The sequence below is a fragment of the Arvicanthis niloticus genome, chromosome X (genome assembly GCF_011762505.2).
Source record: "Arvicanthis niloticus isolate mArvNil1 chromosome X, mArvNil1.pat.X, whole genome shotgun sequence".
NCBI lineage: Eukaryota > Metazoa > Chordata > Mammalia > Rodentia > Muridae > Arvicanthis > Arvicanthis niloticus.
In genome coordinates, this window is record NC_047679.1 from 68,413,392 (window position 1) to 68,434,419 (window position 21,028).

The window sequence follows — 21,028 nt, forward strand, 5'->3', positions numbered from 1 at the left end:
TAGAAGTAGGAGGAGGGGGATGGGATAGGGGGTTCCTGGGTGGTGGGGGGAATGAGGTAAGGGAATAAAATCTGAAATATAAAAATAATATCCAATTAAGAAAAAAAATAAATGCTGAATCAAAACCCAATACATGCTTATGCAATATTTACATTTATTATTCATTGAATGGGCACATAGGCCATATAAATAAACAGAGCTATTGTTAATTTATAGCATGTTGACCATAAAATAATGATAGCAATATTTTATAATGAACATTAGATTACAGATGTATCTTTTAGTATGACTTCAAGTCTTATGAATAATTATATTATATGCTATTTTCTATTTTATTTCAAAGAACCAAATTACTATTTTTCATATCACCAACATTACATTTTCACCAAAAGTGCATAAGTGTTCAGATTTCTCCATCTTCTTGGTAAAATAATTAATTTTTATATTCTAAAATAAAAGGTACCTTGTGAATATATCCTTGGTTTTATTTGTTTGTTTGTACTGTGTAATTAATGTTGGTAAGCATTGTATACATGTTGGTCAATTGTAGGCTTTCTTATGAAAAATAACTCATATCATCCCTTATTCAAGCTTTAATTGAGCCTTTTGTTTCAAATATTTATTAATAGATTTATACTGTTTTAACAATTGACCCCTTGTTTTCTTCCCCCAGTTGGACTCTCAGTCTTAGAGTTCTCATTAAATGCATAATTTTTAAATAATATCTGCTACTGACAATTTCCTTTCCTGTGTTTATCTGATTTTCTTTCTGACATTTAAATATATCATTCAATAAATCTTGAAATCAGAAAGTCTATTTTGGCAAAGTTTTAGAGGTTGTATTTCTTGAGATATTGGCTCCATCGAATTTATAAGTATGGCAAGAGACTACATTATGGCAAGAACATATGTTGGTAAAAGCAACCTATTTCTTGGGTCATGTGAAGAAAAGAAGCAGAAGAGGAATAGTTGGATTCTACTAGATCTTTTGGCAAAACAACCTCAATTAGTAGAAAGAATACTAAGTCTCTATCACTGTCCAGTGTATCAATCTGGGAAATAAATCTTCAATTCAAGAATCTTTGGAATAGAATTCACAACTAAACTATAGCATCCTTACCTGGCTACCATAATATAATTCAAATACTCTCAGTCTATCTAAAAGAATCTTCAAAGATTAACTGCTTTAGCAATGCTCAAAAGTTTGAGACCCAAAGCACATGCTTTGTTGAGGTATAATAAATAAAAATATCTGCATACAACAAGATAAAGCACAATAGTACAGGGTAAATATTTAGGTTCAGACTAGGGAGTATTAGAATGGCACAAAGAGACCAGACAAAAAGACAGGCAAAACCAGTAGAAAAGTCATCAAATTACATGCTTCTTTGTCTAGTATTTTAGTCACAGCAAAGAGGTAAGTTGGTTCATCAAATAATGATACGACTAGTTTCTATTATCCTACTAGTTATAGTCAGTGATCACTCTTTTTGGTTGCCTCTGATTGCTACGTCCAACTTCAGTTAAATGACATTTAAAGGATATGTCATCTGTGAATTGCTAGAGGCTATTCTGAAACTGTGATTGTACTCCTACGTGTTAACTATTCATGATTCTGTCTAGAGTTGCTTGTTAGAACTCCAACTTTGACATATTCTTCCATATCTTGTAGATTTTCTTTTAAAATCTCATTGGAATCTTCATTTCAAAATTTCTGTCTTCTGCATTCTTACAAAACCAACATTATGAGCACAATTACATAGCTGTATTGTTCTTGGGCCTACTTGTACCACAGTACTTATGCCTCTGAGTGCTTTTTCTGCTGAAATGAGTCTTCGGGAAATGACATCCAAGGTATTGCTAAACATATTGGTACTGCATTAAAGACTTTCCTAGAAGATCTTCATCACTCATATGTTCACAACTCTGCCTCTACAATAGGTAGGGTCTTCCTAATCTTCAAGATACCGTCAAACTTATCTTTTCTTATTGTTCTTATAAAAGCCTTTGAGTTTTTCCCAATGGTATCAATCTCCACATATTACCATACCTTTAAATAGATTCATTTTATTATTCAGTTTTAAGTTTCAGAGTTTTCTGGTGAGCTTATTGCTTTCAGTCATTGTATGCAGTAGTGTTGTCTGTTACTGAAATTTTTCTTGTCTTGACACTTCCTATCTTGTAAACTAACCTATTGTCATTGAACCCACCCAGCCATAATTCTAAGAATATGGACAAAATCAATAAAATTGCTTGATGTTGTCTTGAGTTCAGTTTCCAATAGGGTCCTTAATTCTGTCATAAATTTAATTAGTCTGTCTTTTTTACTGCCTGCGTTTATGTCAGCATTATGGTCTTTTAAGGAAATATTCAAGTCATATTTTATGTGACCTGGATAAACCATTAGCGTAATTATGAAAAAGTTCCTAAAAGACTATAAACTGACACCAATGGCTTCTGAACTATATCATCACTTTACACAATGATACAATTTTATTATATATTGGGGTTCTGCAGAGGAGAAGAACCAAAAGAATAAAAATAAGAAGAGACTTGTTAGATTGGATTACATTATAAAGAGCTAAACACACCTACACTACTCAGTTAGGAAATGTGGCACTTTTCTAATGAGGTCCAATTCTTGCTTGACTGCCTGGCAGCTCATGTGAGACCTGCTGTTGCAATTTTGCATTCAAAGCTAGTGGATAATCTGGTGCTTGCTGTCCACTGGTGACAAAAGCATGGGAAATACACTTTTTTCACTGGTGGTGAGCACACTAGCTTTCCTGTACTACAAATTTTTATTCAATTCTGAGGCAGGAGTATATAGGATGTTGCAACACACATGAATTTTTCCCTCTTCTGGCAAAGAGACCCAGAAATTTTTTTTAACCTATTTTGTAGCATGACTCAATCCTGAGAGTTCAAAACTAAGATAATAATAGTTATATGGAAGACTTTTAATTACATGTAACAGTTATGATGTTTTGAATGACAAATGCACCCACTCACTCTGCCTCAAGTAGCATTGGTCACTTGGTTCCCAGTTGATAGATCTTTTTCAGTAAGTTCTGGGAGATGGATTATTATTTGAATAAATACATCACCAGGAGCAGGGTTTTAATGTTCCTCGTCTTATCCCACTTTCTGGTTATGCTCTGTTTCCTGCCTGAATTTGGAAATGTAGCTCTTTCAAGCTTCCTGCTAGTGCTGCCAGTCTTGTTGCTTATTACCATGTTTGTGGTCATGATAGACTTCTAAGTTTTTATAGACTCACTCTGCAAGTGGCTTTAGTTTTATCACAGCCACAGAAATATAAAATGCAGCATAACAAAGTTTTGTTTTATTATTATGAATGAAATTTTGGAGCAGTATACAAAATGAAAATAAAAGGAATAAAAAAGCAATGTCAAGTGTTTTCCATCTTTCTAGTAATTGCAACATTTCAGCATCAGCCATCATGGATTCCAAATGATAAATTTTGAAGGATACATTCCATATACAGCATTAGGCCTTTGTGAGCTATCACTTGTTTTTTCCTTCAGTACTTAATTTCTATGAGTTAAGATAGAGCCAATTTCAACCATGCATTGAAATGTCAGGACCATTTCATTTCTGCTCTAGTAAATCTTTAACTCCATTGGAAGAATCATGGAGATTTCTCTCTTGTTTTTCTCTATGAACAGAAGGGATAACAGAGGTAGAGTTAAATTGCTGTTGTTAATTTCTTTCTTTTCTTTCTTTCTTTCTTTCTTTCTTTCTTTCTTTCTTTCTTTCTTTCTTCCCTCTTTTCCCTCTTTCTTTCTGGCAGTGATTTCTCAATGTGGATAGCTCAGGTAAGTCTTGAACTCAGATATTTGCCTGTCTTTCCTTCTCAAGTGCTGACATTAAAGGCAGATTCTACCATACACTGGGGTTCTTCTTAATTTCTCTTATAAAGGTTGTTCTCAGCTTTCTGTTTCTTATGGTTTTTTTAATTATTCACTCATATTATTACAATTCTACTGCAGTTTCCAATCCTTCCTCTCCTTTTAATGTCTCTCAAACCTCCCCTCTCCCCCATATCCATTCCTCCTCCATTTCCCTTCAGAAAACGTAGATCTCCTATGGATATCAACAAAACATGGCATATCAACGTGAAATAAAATTTGACACACCTCCTTATATTAAGGCTGGGATAAACAACCAAGTAGGAGGAAAGGGTTTCCTAAAGCAGACAAAAAGTCAAAGAAAGCCCTGTTCCCACTGCTGTGAGTCCCACAGGAATTTCAAGATGCACAACCATAATATACATGCAAAAGACCTAGGTCAGACCCACAGAATCTCCCTGATTGGTAATTCAGTTGCTGTGATCTCACACAAGCTCTGGTTTAGTTCATTCTGTGGGGCAATTTCTTGTGGTGTCTTTTACTATTCTGGTTCCTAAAATTCTTCCAAAATGTTCTTCCACAAGATTCCCTGGGCTCTGCCTAATGTCAGGCTGTGAGTCTCTGTATCTGCTCCCATTAGTTTTTGAAAGAAGCCTCTCTGGTTACAGTTATGCTAGGCTTTTGTCTACAAGTGTAGCAGAGTATCATTAGAAATCATTTCATTGACTTATTATTTTAATTTTTAATTAATTAATTAATTTTGTGGGTCATATTTGATTCTGTTCTATGTATCTGGGCTATTCAACATCAGGTTCCTGGCACTCCAGTCAGTGTCAAGGTTAAGCTCCCTGTCATGCCATGGGTCTAAAGCTGGACCAATCATCAATTGGCCATTCCCATACATTCTGCCCCACCTTTAGCCTATCTTGCATATCTTGCAGGCAGGACAAAATGTAGCTCAAAGATTTTGTGGCTGGGTTGATGTCCCAATCCTTCTACTGGAAGACATTACTGTATAGAAAAGATGGCCAGTTCAGACTCTCTATTTCCAATCACTACGAGTTTTTGCTACTCCTGTAGATTCCTGGGAATTTCCATATACTAAGTTTCTACTTTACCCTGAAATGCCTTACAAGTTCATTCATTTTTCCCTGTAATCTATACCTCCATCTCCCCCTTCACGTGTTTCCTGCTGTTACTATCCTTACCTACTCCCAGTCTACCTAAAAAAACTATTCTATTTCCCTTTCCCAGGGAGAATCATGTGTGTCCCTTTGAGCTCTCTTTTTTATTTAGACTTTCTGGGTCTGTGAATTATCATGTGATTATCACTTACTTTACACGTAATATCTACTTACAAGTGGAAATATACCATGTTTGTCTTTCTGAGTCTGGGTTACCTCACTCAGGATGATTGATGTTCCTGAACAGAAGAATGGATAATAAAAATGTAGAATATTTACACAATGAAGTATCACTCAGTTGTTAAAAAAATAGCACCATGAAATTTGCAACAAAATAGATAAAACTAGAAGAACACATTTCTTACGTTTTTAAGTCTAAACTTCTCACAAAAGTTTTGTTGCTGTTGCTTTTAAATTATTGGTGTTAAATTAGTGATTCTTCAGGGGTATGAGTACTTGAGCTTTTTATTTTTTCATTTGGCTTATTCCCATTTCACACAATGATTTGATGTTGGATCTTATTACATTAAAACAATTCAAGAAGAATACACTTAACTGCTCACAAAGAAAAGGTGTCTAATAAGACTTACAAATATATGTGTATGCATAATTTACTTTAGAAGCCTGCATCTTGTATGAAGTATCTCAGAATTAGTGAATATCTGTCAAAATTAATCACTTAACTATTGTCAGCATTTCTTAAACAGAACAAAGATGTTTCGTCTTTCTAGACAGAGAATATTCAAGGGGATTTTTATATATCTGTCATTAACAGTCCTACAACATTATTCTACCAGAATGGATCGCAGTAATTTTGTGTTTGCACTTGCCTTACTAATAAGCAGAGTTAAAATTGTTTTTTGAAGTAAATAACTGAAACAAAGCACTGCTAGAAACTTAATATTCTCATGTTTAGCATCTTATTTTTCATATACCAAAAAATAACAAACCAAGAGTCCAAACTCATCAACAGCCTGAACCCAATTTAAATGTATGCTTACTGCTAAAACTCTGTGCAAATAGCATGCAAATAATTGCTTATTACTTATCTTTCAACCTATTGTGCTATATTACAATGTCCAAGAGAAAGTATAATTTTATAGTGCTATTAAAAAGCTGTGGTTTATAATTCATGATACTATTTCATAATAAATATTGTTTCAAAATTAATCTGACTATTTAAGAAGGATTTATCATGAAAAGGGTGAAACCCTTATATTGTTATATAAAAACACTATTTGCTATAGGACAAAATCAGTGGGTTTTCAAGTATATATAAATATGTAATTCTGATCTTATGCACTTAAATTTGAATAGTTTTGTAATCAATATCTCTAAGATTTGTACGCTTCTGATGAAACATTTAATTTAAAACATTATTTAAAACATAATCTTTTTCTACCAATCTCTCAATTTTTTAGTATCAACCCTATACAATTATGACATCAGGTAGAGGCCAAATAGTCAAGGCAGGATAATTTCCTAATTATTTCAACAGCAACTAGGGATTGCAAAAAAAATTAGAATTTAGAAGAAATAAGGTAAAAACATGATCATGTAATCTGATATATTTTAAAATCTCATGAGCATAAATTATCATGGATCACTATGCATTAATGAGAGCTAGACATTATCAGAGAACACTTGTTTTGATGTTATGTGAGTCATAATATGCCTGCCAGTTGTAGCTTAGAAATGTTCTTTAAAGATGCCAAAAGAAAGTGAAGGCCATTCTCATTACTTTCATCAGCCATTAGAAGAATGGGTGCCAAGTGCTTCTGACCATTCTTTTCTAAAGAATCTATGCTGTGATTTCAGTATATATGCCACAGCATTGACAGATGTTCTTGTTAAAATAAAAATTTCTTACAAAGCCTGAAGTACAGTATCTAAAATGGGCATAATATATATGCATTTATAAGGTTCTGCAGAGTCAAACAATGTATCTTAAGTGCTAAGCAGCCTTTTGCTATGCAAAAGTTTGTGAACATGCTGAACCAGCCAGAAAAAAACTTGGATACTAAAACAAAGTTTCTATTTGTGGCTGAATTTAGTCCACACAATAACATAACAATTTGATGTGGGACAAATATGGTAGTATGAGGTCATCTTGAAGGACTCAGTTCTTTCTTCATCCTGTCAGTTCTGGGAGTCCAAATCTGGTATTCATTATTAATAGTAAATCCTCTATCCCTGAGTTAGTATTTTAAAAAATATTGTGGTTTTATATAATTATTTAAAGTTTATTTCACTATACATATCAATATAAATAGTTGATGTAGAGTACATCTAAACCTTGGTGGAAATGTCCACCTTCATATTGCTCTGGTTTTTTCTGTTAGTCTAGGAAGTTATCTGTCTCTTTATTTGAAAAAAAAAATGTGTCATTTATGTTATCTGCCTTCAGTGGTGGCATAATCTTAAGCATTTCATTTAGTCACAATACAATAAGAAAAATAATTGTATAATAATACAAAAAATAGTTACATAATAGAAAAAAGGTGAAAAAGACATTGAATACTTAGCAAACATAGATTACATAATATATTGTATTCAACACAATAATAGAAATCACAAATCTTCATTCATTGTGATCTTTGTGATGTTTTACAGACAAACTTTTTCTTTACTAAGATCATATCTCTAAAAGTACTTCAGTTAGATTGTATAAATTATTTATATGTAGAGTAGGTGAAACAGATTTAGCATACTGTGGTACCATTCTGATTATTTTTTTCCTTTTTAAATAGACTATATCTCTAGTTACTATGTAATCTTCTGATACTATAAATTGATCAAAATTGGGAATTGCATTTTCAAAAGAAAATAATATCATGGCATGCCAAGTGGGCTAGTGAAATGGATCAGGTGGTAAAGGTAACTACCACCAAGCCTGACAGTGTAGTTTAATGCCCAGATGCAGCATAATGTCACACACATGTATACACACACACACACACACACACACATACACACACACACTAGAATTTTTAAAATTAAAAATAATCAAAAATTTACAAAGATTATGAAAATATAGATAAATTTACAAATTTAAATTTTTATATGTAGATGCCAGATTGTGAAAATAAATTAAATGTGTACAATTGGGATGAAAATTTAAATTTATATTATTTTATTCCTGATTATGCTTTATTGAAGAAAATATTTTCTGTCTATTTGAAATTATGGCAACTACTCTTCTCATCATTTTATGTCTAATACATATAATAATATAAGGAATGTGGGCAGAAGAAAGTAGATTATTTAATAGAGGCTTTACTTTCATGATATTCTGGATTTCACCCCACCACTGCATAAAATGAAAAGTGGTATTGTACATTACTCAGGAAGAGGAGAAAAGAATAATAGCCATTCAAGTTATCCTTCTCTATATAAGGAGTTCAAAGCCAGCCAGGGCTAGAAGACTTCCTGTATTAAATGAGAGATATATAGCTATAGATGTTAGATAGATAGATAGATAGATAGATAGATAGATAGATAGATAGAAGACAGAGACAAAAAGACAAAAGGAGAGACAAGAGACAGAGATAAAGAGAAATGAAAAAAGATTGCTCTCTCTATTTATAGCACTAAGGGCTCCAAAAAGCCAGGCATTTGGAAAGTTATTTAATAAAATTCAATTTATGAATAAGTCTATGAATTTTTGGTACAGGAAACGTTACCCTAACTTTAAAAAAAAAAATCTTTCTTTTTGTAAAACTTTTATTTACCATTCTGTGGCTTATTTAATTCAATACACATTATAGGTGACAGTGGATGCTGGCAAAGATGCAGAGAAAGAGGAACACTCCTCCATTGTTAGTGGGATTAAAAACTGGCACAACAACTTTGGAAATCAGTCTGGTGGTTCCTCAGAAAAATGGAAATAGATTTTTCTGAAGGCCAGGCAATACCACTCTTGGGAATATACCCAAAAGATGACCCACCATGCCCAAGGGCACTTGTTCCACTATGTTTGAAGCAGCCTTGTTTATGATAGCCAGAAGCTGGAAACATCCCAGATGTCCCACAACAGAGGAATGAATACAGAAAATGTGGTCCATTTACACAATGTAGTGCTACTCAGCTATTAAAACAATGATTTCCCCATGAGGAGAGCAACAATACCAACCAACCAGAGCTCCCCAGGGTCTAAACCACCAGCCTAGGAGCACATAGGGAGGGACCCATGACTCCAGCTGTATATGTAGGGGAGGATGGCCTTGTTGGGCATAGGTGGGAGAGGAGATCTTTGGTCCCATGAAGGCTGAACACTGAGTGGTGGGGGGGATTTGAGGGTGGGGAGGTGGGAGAGGGGAATGGGTGGTGGCACACCCTCATAGAAGCAGAATGAGGGGGCATGGGATAAGCGGTTCCTGGGTGGTGGTGGGAATGGGGTAAGGGGATAAAATTTGAAATGTAAATTTTATATCCAATTTTAAAAAAGGGGAAAAAAAAAAAAACAATGACTTCATGAAATTCTCAGGCAAATGTATGGAACTAGAAAATATCCTGAGTAAGGCAACCCAGTTAAAAAGATCACACATGGTATGCATTCACTGATAAGTGGATATTAGCCCAAAAGCTTCGAATACCCAAGATACAACTCACAGACCGTATGAATCCCAAAATGAAGAAAAACTAAAGTGTGAACGCTTCAATCCTTCTTAGAAAAGGAATAAAATACTCTACACACAGAAGGTAGAGGGTGAGAGAGACTTGGGAAGAAGATAGGAGGGAGAGGGGAAAAGGAAGCAGAATCAGGTATGGGCGGAGATGGGAATAATATATAGAGGATCAGGAATTTTAACAGAGATATGTAGCAATGGTGCATGTGGAACGGGGGTAACCACCAGTAAGTCCCAGATGCCAGGAAAGCAAGAGGCTTCTAGGACCCAACAGGGATAAAATTAGCTGAAATACCCAACAAATGGGAGAGAGAACCTGTAGAGATAATATCCAGAGATTAGGCAAGTCCCCAAGTTGAGGGATGGGACCACCCACTTATCTCCAAATTTTTAACCCAGAATGGCTTCAGTTTAAAGGAAATACAGGGAGAAAATGTGCAGCAGAGACTGAAGAAACGGCCAGCCAGAGACGGCCCACCTGGAGACCCATTCCATATACAGACACCAAACCCAGTCACTATTGTGGATACTAAGAAGTGCTTACTTACATGAGCTTGATACAGCTGTCTCCTGAGAAGCTCCGCCAGAGCCTGACAAATACAGAAGCAGATGCTTGTAGCCAATCATTGGACTGAGCACTAGGACCCCAATGGAAGAGTTAGAAAAAGGACTGAAGGAGCTGAAGGGGTTTGCAACTCACAAGAAAAACAACAATATCAACCAACCAGATCCCCCAGAGCTCCCAGGGACTAAACCACTAACCAGAGTACACATGGAGTGACCTATGGCTCCAGTAACATATGTAGCAGATGATGGCCTTATTGGGCATCAATGGGTGGAGAGGCCCTTGGTCCTGTGAAGCCTCAATGCCCCAGTGTAGAAGAATGTCAGGACAGGGAGGCAGGAGTGGGTGGGTGGGGGAGAACCCTCATACAAAGAAGTGGAGCGGGGATAGAATAGGGATTTTGTAGAGGGGAAACCGGGAAACAGTATAAAATTTGAAATGTAAATAAATAAAATATCCAATAAAAAAATGAAAGTTTAGTCACATGCATAATTGTGTTTTTTTTGAAAAAGCAACATAATATTGTACCTATATTGTACCATCATTTTTTTTTTAACAATTCATCTGTTGAGGTCATTATAGCTGCCTCTTAATTATAAATAGAGTATGTATTTTCTAATATTATAAACTTTAAAAGATCAGGTAAACTCCAAATTAATACAATACTTTCTGAATTAGTAACAAACTATTCTTTTATCACATGATTCTTTAGTGGCTAAGTTATAAGGGCTAAGTTTTAATAGAACATTTTATATTCATACATGTTGTATCAGTATCAGTAACAGGTTCATTTGTGTCTTTAAAATTTTTTCAAGAATGAAGAAGTTAGGCTGGGGAGATGGTTCAGTATTAAGTTCCTTGTTGGATCTGGGTTAGATTTTAGGCACCCATATAGAGGCTCACAATTATCAATAATTCCATTTTCTAGGTGGATCTGATACCCTCTTTTGGTATCTGTAGAAACTAGACATGCAAGTGATATATAGATATACATGTGAGCAAAATACTCATACATGTGGAATCAAACCAAATCTTAAGAAAATGGATGAAAGTGTTGCAGACAGTAACCATAACAACAAAGCTGTATCTGCTTTTATCCACTTGGATTTGAGCTGGGCCAGAAGGCTGAAGATTTGATGCTCCAACGTTCGGTAGTATAGGGGCTTTCCAGGTGTTCAGCAGTCTCTATAAATTGGCTAAGTTTTCAAAGCTATGCTTAGTGCTTCCCATAATTTCAGTTAACTCAGTCATTCTGGATTTCTGACGGGGTGAAGACCTATAGTCTCATAGCCAATCCTGGCTACTTACTTTGAGAGAACAGATCTGAGTGGACTGTTTTCAGCTGACATTCATTCTAAAGCCAAGAAAAAAAGCCAGGTTCAGAACTAAGTGTTTTAGTTAGGAGAGATGACAGAGGTTCTGGTTAGTCAACAAAATGATGGACTGGGTATTATGAGTATCTTGTACCTCACCAGTACAATTAGGAATAACTATGCTCTAATTGCATTTTGAGAGAAAAGTTTTATTTTAACAGGAAGGGTGAAGCTAGGTGATGAGAGAGAGAAAGAGGGAGAAGGGGGGGCATGGAGGCAGATGTTCATGTGTCTCCACCAGTCAAAGATAGTTTATATATCTAGGTTGGGTATTGGGTTACACTTCTGATTGAGCATTACCAAACTTATAAAGCCTTTGATTAACATTTTAAAAAATGTATAAAAGCAAAAAGGAGGAGGGGGAATGGAATAGAGCTTTCTAGGGAGGGGAAATGGGGAAAGGGGATGGCATCTGAAATGTAAGTAAATAAATAAATAAATTTTAAAAAATTAAAAGAAAAGAAAACAACAAAGCTGTAGTTGAGACATAAAAGCAAGTTTAATTCGACAGTGGATAAGAGTGCAAACACACTGTTGTAATTTTTAGTGATGTATGTTGGGACTCAGAAATGATCTCATTGTTAAGAATAACTCAAGAGGAAATTAAACAATAGGAGGAACAGAAGAAGATCACCAAGAATTTCCATCATTGTGGTTAGAAAAATGACACACCAGTTAAGAATGGGCAGGAAACAACTGTCTGTAACTCTAGCTCTAGTGTATATCTGATACACTGGCCCCTCTCAGAACCTGAACTCATGTGCACATACAGACACACGGACACTCATACCCCCCCCCACACACACATACACACGAAAATAAAGTCTTTAATAATAAAAAGAATTTCCATTCTAGAGCAAACATTTTATGGAGCTTTACAACATAAAATCCACTACTAAGAGAGGTTCATTAGTGGAGAAAATATGTTCAGCTTATGTGGTATTTCAATCAAATCTGTGATGTAAGTGATAAACTAATCTTCTCTGAACATGGTTCTGAAAAGAGTATCATAAAAGTGGTTTAGAAAATATTTCCTATAAACACATCACTATCACAGCATATGCCTACTCCATGAGTTATTGACTTTGAAAACTGTTAGTTCATAGAACCTCTAGTTGTTTCTCTTTCTCTCAAATCTAGCCATATATTTTGCAGTTTACTTCTCTTTCTCTCCAAGAAATCTAGCCATATATTTTGCAGTTTTTCTCTTTCTCTTGACCAAGTATTGACAAAAAATCTTGATCAGCCTTGAATTCTCTCTCCCCCATTAAGACAGTGAGCAAACTCAATTTAACCTTGAATAATTACTTACATCTAATTCTCAGCCTGTGGCTTCTAGTCTGTAGGATAGGTCATGCTAGGTCACATGGTGTGGAGTTTGTCCCTCTTGCCTGAGAATCTGCAAGAGTTAGAAACTTCACTTATTTTATTGTTCTAAAGCAAAATGAGTGATCTAAAGTTTCCTGTTATCTCCTTTCGGTGCCTCTCTATCTATATCTTTCCTAATTCTCTGTCAATTTCAGTTTTGATGTTGGTTGCCTATAGTAGTGCTGGTATTTCCTTTAGTAAAATTCATCTGAAGGTTAACCTCATGTTATTTTACTCTCTAGAAAACTGTCATTTCTCTTACCTTATAATGAATGACTTTCAAGCTTGAAAATATCTTGAGTTAAAACACACTAATATTGCTTTTTACTCTTTATAAATATTAGTTAAGGTATACTTTCATTGACCTGTATGCCTAGACATTAAAAGGTTTATAAAGGTAGAGAAAATTGTAGAATAAGGATATCAATGAAAGTACTATACAACTTTACAATGTATTTGTATTTAAATGTAAGTGTCATTACTAAAGAATCAAAACATTAAGTTCATAAAGTATATAAAATAAAAAGAACAGTAAGTGAAGGCTGATTTACAACTGAAGAAACTCTTTTAATTGAACTGTACCATGCTTTATAGGACCCACATAAATGAGAAATGGTGACTTGGAGCTTCATTTTCATGTAGCACCCACATCAGATACCATTATTACAAGCCCCATTCATTTTAAATGCAGTATACAAATGTAGCATTCTGAAAATATCTTGTACCATATTTGTGTGTTTTCTACATCAGTGTATACAAACATTCCCTAGGTTGTTACAGTCATCCTCATAGTACATACTATAGTGACATGTTAACAGGTTTTTAGCCTTGGAAAAATAGACTAAACCTTACAGGCATATATTAGGCCATACCATCTATCAGTGTCTATGCCTGTGTAATGATACAGTCATTGTTGCTCAGATATTTTATTAAAAATAAATCATTTTTAGGGTAAACTACTTGTACATAGAAAGAGAAAACTTTTAGGATTTCTAGGAATTGTGTTACCCATATGTTGTTATCTCAGGCTTTTTGTTTTATTAAGGTATTAAAAGCCTTTAAGGATATATTATTTTAATAGAACTCAATATGTCGATCCATAGTTTAATAGACAGACAAAATAGTATAAATAGACAGACAAAAGGATAATAAACCTAGAAAGAGTAGAAAGCCAAATTTCTAATTGGTTTAAAATCAGTCAATTTTGTCTCATGTCTTCCTGATACCAAGCCAAGAGATTTGATACAAACTACCAAACAGATGGAAACATGTATTTAAGCACAATTAAATACAGAATTAAATACAGAAAATCTTCAGAATATACCATAATTACATGAACACCTGTGCTAAAGGTTTTCATTTAGGATACTGTAAGGCTACCAACTGGAAATAAGAGATCTGGTGGTTTATAATTATCTTGAGAATGCAAGCTTAAATTATTGCATATATATTTTAATATTAAAAATTATGAAGTCATTCTGCTGGTATTGTCAGTGTTTTATTATCCGATGTAGTTCCAACCCTCTTTATAGGTCCCTGCTGAATGATTCTTGGCAATAAATGCATTGCTCTGACTTTGGTATAGTAGATGTTATATGTTAATAAACATTTATGCTTCTTTTCTGTTCTTATCAAAACAGGTGACTATATTTAAGGTGCATTATTTGTGATGTTGAAAGTTGCAAAGAAAAACATTTTGGATAATACAAACTGCAAAATTTGTTTAGCATCAAGGAGTAATGTTGCTACATTCCTAACAAATCTTCATCTTTCATGTGGGAACAGGACCCAGGATGAGGGGCTGAGAAGCAGCTAAGCCACCCAATGTATCCAAGAAAATCTGACTCCAGAGTTTAGCATCAGGGTGCAGACCCGACTTTATTGTCCAGATTATAAGCTTATATACAGTGTTCAAGCCAATCCCAAGCTTTAAATCCTTGGTTAATTGTATCTCACAACACCATCATAATGCTCCAATGAAAGCATTGCTTATTGAATTAATTCAGAAGCAGTTGGGAAGGTATCATCACCTATGAAGACTTCCATGAAGTCATGAAAAGCAGTCACCACCCTGGCCTCAGTTCATTTTTGCTGTTTCACAGGCTTCCTGAAATACAGACTCACCCTTAATGAATACCTTTAATCACAAGCAATGACATCTAATTGAGGGTCTCACAAACCAACAAATAAAAGAAAGATTTGACAGAATGAGTCAGAGATGTGATACACATAATTCTTTTGAGGATAGGAAAAAGAAGATACTTAGTAGCAGGGCAGTACAGTGAAGTTGAGTTAAATTCAGTTCAGTTCAGCCATTTGAGGTAGTCTAGTTCAGTGATTCAGTTCAGTGGAGTTGAGTTCATGCAGTTCAGTGCAGTCGGCAAGGGTAGTTGAAGCCAGAGAATAAGAAGGAGCCAGAAGACTAGAACACACTGCCAGAGTTAGTGCGAGCAACTCAGAGAGAAGTTTAGAGAAACCAGATTGAATTATCTTGAAGAGGAGTTTGAGCCAGAATAGTTGAGTTGAACTAGCCACCCAGAGTTCAGAAATAGCTAGAAAGGCTAAGCTTAATCAGCAAGTCTTCAAGATGACAATTACATCTTGTGAGTAAAAGCACATTTATGCCATCAGAGCAAGCATGACCAATTGATCTCAACTTTTCTGTAAGTATAGTGCTCTCTCTCTCTCTCTCCCTCTCTCTCTGTGTGTGTGTTTCATTGTCTCATTTTTTCATGTTGTATTTCCAAGGCCAAGTCATGTTCAACATTGCATATTTCTACTAGAAAATGTTTGTCCAATTTTTATAATTGTAATAAAAATGTTAGGCCTTTTAACTTAATTATTAATCTTTTACCCTTATTCAGTCACAAAGAATAATTCATCTTAAAATGTATTTCTTAATTACCAAAATATAACAAAATATCTCAGAATTAGTAGCCACTGAATACCAATTATGTTATCATATCACTTTAGGTTTAGATTTTTGTGACACTTGTTATTTGATCTTAACTGTTTTATTGACTCTTTAAAATTAAAAAGTATTGTCTGAGGTATTTATTTGTGGTACAGAGCAATTCTAATATGAATCTGTGCCATGAAAATTACAATACTGAGAAAAATTAAGATAAGGAGAAAACACTAATTTTCATCATAGAAAGTAAGAATCAGTATTGTTTAAGATCTACTGAATGGAGAAAGAATGAAGAAAAAAGTAGGAAGGAATAGAAGGGTAGAGGAGAAATAAATGGAGGTATGGTGAGTGAAAGAAAGTGAAGAAAAGAGCATAATAAAAACTGAGGGCCAAGCTGATGAAATTATGTAAATATTTGGTCTGTCCCATGAGAGATTCTTATCACTTAGTAAATTATACATTTTAATTAATTATTTTGTTTATTTATATTTCAAATACTGTTTTCCATTACAGTGGTCTCCTCTCCACAAACCTCCCACCCCCTTCTCTTCCCTTTTGACTCTAAGAAGGGTGCTCCCCTACCCACCTATCCACTTTATGCTTACCCCTCTACCATCTCCTTTTGCTGGGACAACACTTTAAAAATAAAAATTTTAATAAAAAATATACACTGGTTGTCAGGTTTTTAAATTATTTTGATTTATTTCCATAACTTTATATCACAGATGCAACCATTCTCATATATTTTAGAGGAAGGTATCTGTCCATATTTATCACCATTTGGAGACTAATTTATTAAGGAAGATAAGAGCCCTGTAAACGTTTTCATATTCTAATCTATGAATGTGTGACTTAATTTATATAACAAATGAGCAAAAGTGACTTTGCCAATGTGATTAATTTATGAATCCTGAGTTAGGAAAATTATTCTGGACTGCATGGGAGGGGTTATTGTAACTTACAAATAACTTTTAGCGAGTCAAATACTTGAAGTGAGATAAAGAGAGGCAATTTAAAGGTAGAGGAAGGACTCACAGATTGGGGACTACAAGTAGCTTCTTAAATCTGAAGAGGTTCAGAAAATAGAGGAGTCTCTACAAAGAATGCATGTCTGCCAATACTCTGATTTTTGACACAGTAAAAATTATTTCAAATTTCCAACTTGAAGAATTTCATGATAATTTTGTGTTATGTTAAACTACCAAATTTGTAATAATGTACTGCAGTACCAACAGAAAACAACATAGTCCCCAATAAGAATATGTGGATGCACAAAAAGCAAATTATTTTCTCTTTCTGTTTCTCTCAGTGCTGCATTGTTTTGCTCAGAATTTTTACTTCTTCAGTGAAACACTACAGCCAAAGACAATTTGGTGAGAAAAGGGTTTATTTCATTTTATAGTTCTCAGGTCACTCTCCATCATTGTCTTAGTTAGGGTTTCCATTGCTGTGACGAGACACGATGACCAAGGTAACTCTTATAAAGAACAACATTTAAATGAGGCTAGCTTACAGGCTCAGAGGTTAAGTGTATTATCATCAAGGTGAGATGAATGTCAGTTTTCTAGTACTCAGGCAGGCATGACACTAGAAAAATATCTAAGGGTTCTACATCTTGGCTTTAAGGGAATCAGAAGACTGACTTCCAGGCAGTTTAGAAGAAGGATCTGATGCCCACAACTACAAGGACACACTTTCACCAATAAGGCCCTGGTTACTCCAACAAGGCCAAACCTCTTAAGAGTGCCACTCCCTGGGGCAGGCATTCTCAAACCACCATAACTCTAAAGAAAAATCAGGAACATCCTTAGTCAGCAGGGAAATGCAACTCAAAACTACTTTGAGATTTCATCTTACATGCATCAGAATGGCTAAGATCAATAAAACAAATAACAGCGTGTTGTATGCTGTAGAAAATATGGAGCAAGGGGAACACTTCTCAATTGATGGTGTCAATCAATATATTTGTTGTACCTATCCCTACAGGCTTTGTTGTGGCTTGTGTCACATTGCATCAGTAGGTGGCAGAGAGGAGAGGGGCTATATTTACACCCTGTATTCTGACCTTTGAGTCTCTGAATGATTAGTAGCCTAGTGTTCCCTGAAAAAAGCAAGCCAGAGACAACCATAAGCCTACTGCTGTGCAGGCTTGGATGGGCTCCAAGGGTGAGAGGCAAGCTGGAGACTAGAAGAACCATTTCTAGAACTTCAGTCTCTGGGCAGGAGTGAGCCCCAGACATGGGCCCGAGATGACCCCTGCCTGGTGCCATAAGGTACAAGCAGGGCATAGTACTCATGAGACCACTCCTTAGATGACCTAAGACATTCTGATATCCTGCCTACCACTAAAAAGAGCAAGTAAGCGGTCAAGAAATAAAACTGAAAGAAACAGAAGTAAGTAGGCACAATGAAGAGTGACAGAACTGGAGATTCAAAGTTAATGAGCCTGATCTGAGTAGCTGGTGATGTCACCTGGGTCTATGGTGAGATCCTGGCCTATGCTGCCACCAGGAGCCACATCCAGGTCCATAGCTCGGAAGATTTCCCTGGTCTTGGCTGCTGCCTGGAGAACACACACACACACACACACACACACACACAAACACACACACAAACACACAAACACACACAGAAACACATACACACAACTTTTAAGAGTTTTCAATGAGAAAATACTTTTTAAATGCTTACTTAGTAATATTAAACATGAGCATTCATTAAAATTTATTTTCCTTTTTATACTCTAGAGAGTATATTTACAAAATTCCTAAGAAGACATCAACAAAAATAAGAGCTAATACCAAAGGACTAAGAAAATACAATGAATAAAGATATTATAATAAAGATACGTATAGTTCACTTTTAGACAGCAAGTAAAACAATTCAGCTATAGTAATATACATCAACATCTGTAAAATCAAAATACTGAGTAACAGACTAAATTCTAAGAAAATAATTTTATTTGTTTTGTTTTAAAGAAATAATTTAGGCAGGAATTAAATTAATTCCTAATTAGCCTAATTCTAAATATTAGGACAGAACAAAGAAGTAATTTCAGACAGGAATCTAAATTTTAAGTTAGAACAAGGATGTAGGCTTCAGACATAAAAATGACCTTTAGCTAGGACAGGGAAGTAGGCTTAGATATTTTGGTCATCCTGATAAGCCCTCAGAAACAGTGATCACAGAATTTTGTTTATTGCCTTGCTTGTTCTTTGACTATTTATGTTTATTGTCTTGCTTGTTCCTTGACTATTTGCATCTATTGTATTGCTAGTTCCTCAACCTAGAACTGACCTTACTACTTGCATGTAATTAAAATGGTATAAAAGCAAATAGGAGGAGGGGGGATGGTAAAGGGGTTTCTAAGGATGGGAAATGGAGAAAGGGGATGACATCTGAAATGTAAATAAATAAAATATCCAATAAAAGTGAAAATAAATCCTACACTTCATTGAAATTTTGAGAATTAGATAAAATTAGATAACACTAAAAGTATGATACTTAAAATTGAAGACAGTAAATTATCTTAGTTTGGGTTATTATTGCTATGATAAAATATCATGTCTAAAATCAATTTTGTGAAGAAAGGACTTATTTGGCTTATACTTCCAATTCTATAGCTAACCACTCTAGACATATATAGAGGGAGAGTCACAAATTTGAAAGAAAACATGTGGGAAGGTTTGAAGGGAGGAAAGTGAAGAGTAAGATGATATAATTATGTAATAACCTCAAATACTGAAAGGCATTATTTTAAAGAATGAAACAAATTTATAAAATTAGGTATGAGTATAATAAAAATTGGTGAGAAATAAGGTAGACAATAAAATATAAAAGAGACAAGGAGGGAAAAACTGTTGGAAAATTTTAAGTATGTTTTGGGTAAGAAAGTGTATCAGAAGAAATAGAACATGAAGTATTCCTATAAATATTTATAATATCATGAGGATTAAAGGGAATATTAACTCTGGGAAAAGATCAAAATGAGTTGATAAGATGATAGAAAGAAATGAAAAGTTAGATTTTATTATAAAAAATTAAGGACTGGCAACATTACAAACAGGTTATTCAAATTAGGAATAGCTAGTGATGATCAGAAATTTAACATAAACTCAGGGATGGAGAAAAGTTTCAGAAAAAAAATCAGACTATAAAAGAAATAGAAAAAAATATTGGCAACTACACTGATGGTTATAGGAAGTTATATGTATATATAATTTATTAAAGACAGAAAAGGGAAAGTACACTAAAAGATTTATAATGTGCTGAAAACATTCTTGCATATGAAACAATTTATGTATTGCTCCAGTTTTGCTCTGCCTCACTAGTCTGCTGAGTCTTCACTTGTCCACTGTAAGTTTTAACTCATCTAACAACTTTGGCTTCTTCATCTTCTTCTGGGATAGTATTTGAGGTTCATAACCAACTATTTGGTGCTCACCATAGTAAAAATTACAGAAGCTAAGTTTCAGGTCAAACCTCATCAGACTCACTGAGTTTACTTCATTCATCCATTTCTAGACAACTTAATCACCATGTCATACACTGTACAATTCAAATTCTGAGTATTTGTATCAATGAACTGGATAAAATAAATGAGGGAAGTGAATAGAAGGCTTTGTTAGGTAAGTATTGACTAATGAGAGAAAGGCTTGAATATTCTAATTTTAATTATTTTATTATGATGTAGACCATCTACCAAAGAAACTCAGAGAGGAAAAGGTTTGTTTTAGGTTACAATTTAGAGGCTATCATGGAACAATACCAAGTTAAGAGCTCAAAGCAGAAACCTGGGGGCAATAACTGAAGTTGAGATGATGAAGAAGGGCTGCTTGCAGGCTTGCTTCCTCTGACTTGCCTAGCTTCTTTTTCAATACAGCCTAGTCTCACATTTCCAGGAGATAGCAGCCAGTGGGCTAGTTCCACCTACATGAATCAATAATAAAGAGAATGCACCGTAGACGTGCCCACAGTCCAATTTTATGGAGACAATACTCCAATTGAGGTTCCCTTATCCCAGGTGATTCTAGTTGTTATCATGTTTGAAACAAACAAACAAACAAACAAACAAAAACCCAAAAACTAAAACAAAACTTAAAACAGTGGGCTAAAACTGGTAACTAAAGC

General features: G+C 34.7%; 1 non-coding gene across 1 annotated transcript; it reads left to right on the top strand.

Annotated features, from left to right (window-relative positions):
• The first annotated feature begins 17,871 nt into the window (after positions 1–17,871).
• Positions 17,872–17,997, top strand: LOC117695631 (small nucleolar RNA SNORA17). Its single transcript, XR_004604679.1, has one exon. It is a non-coding gene; the product is annotated as a small nucleolar RNA SNORA17 (small nucleolar RNA).
• The last annotated feature ends 3,031 nt before the right edge of the window (positions 17,998–21,028 follow it).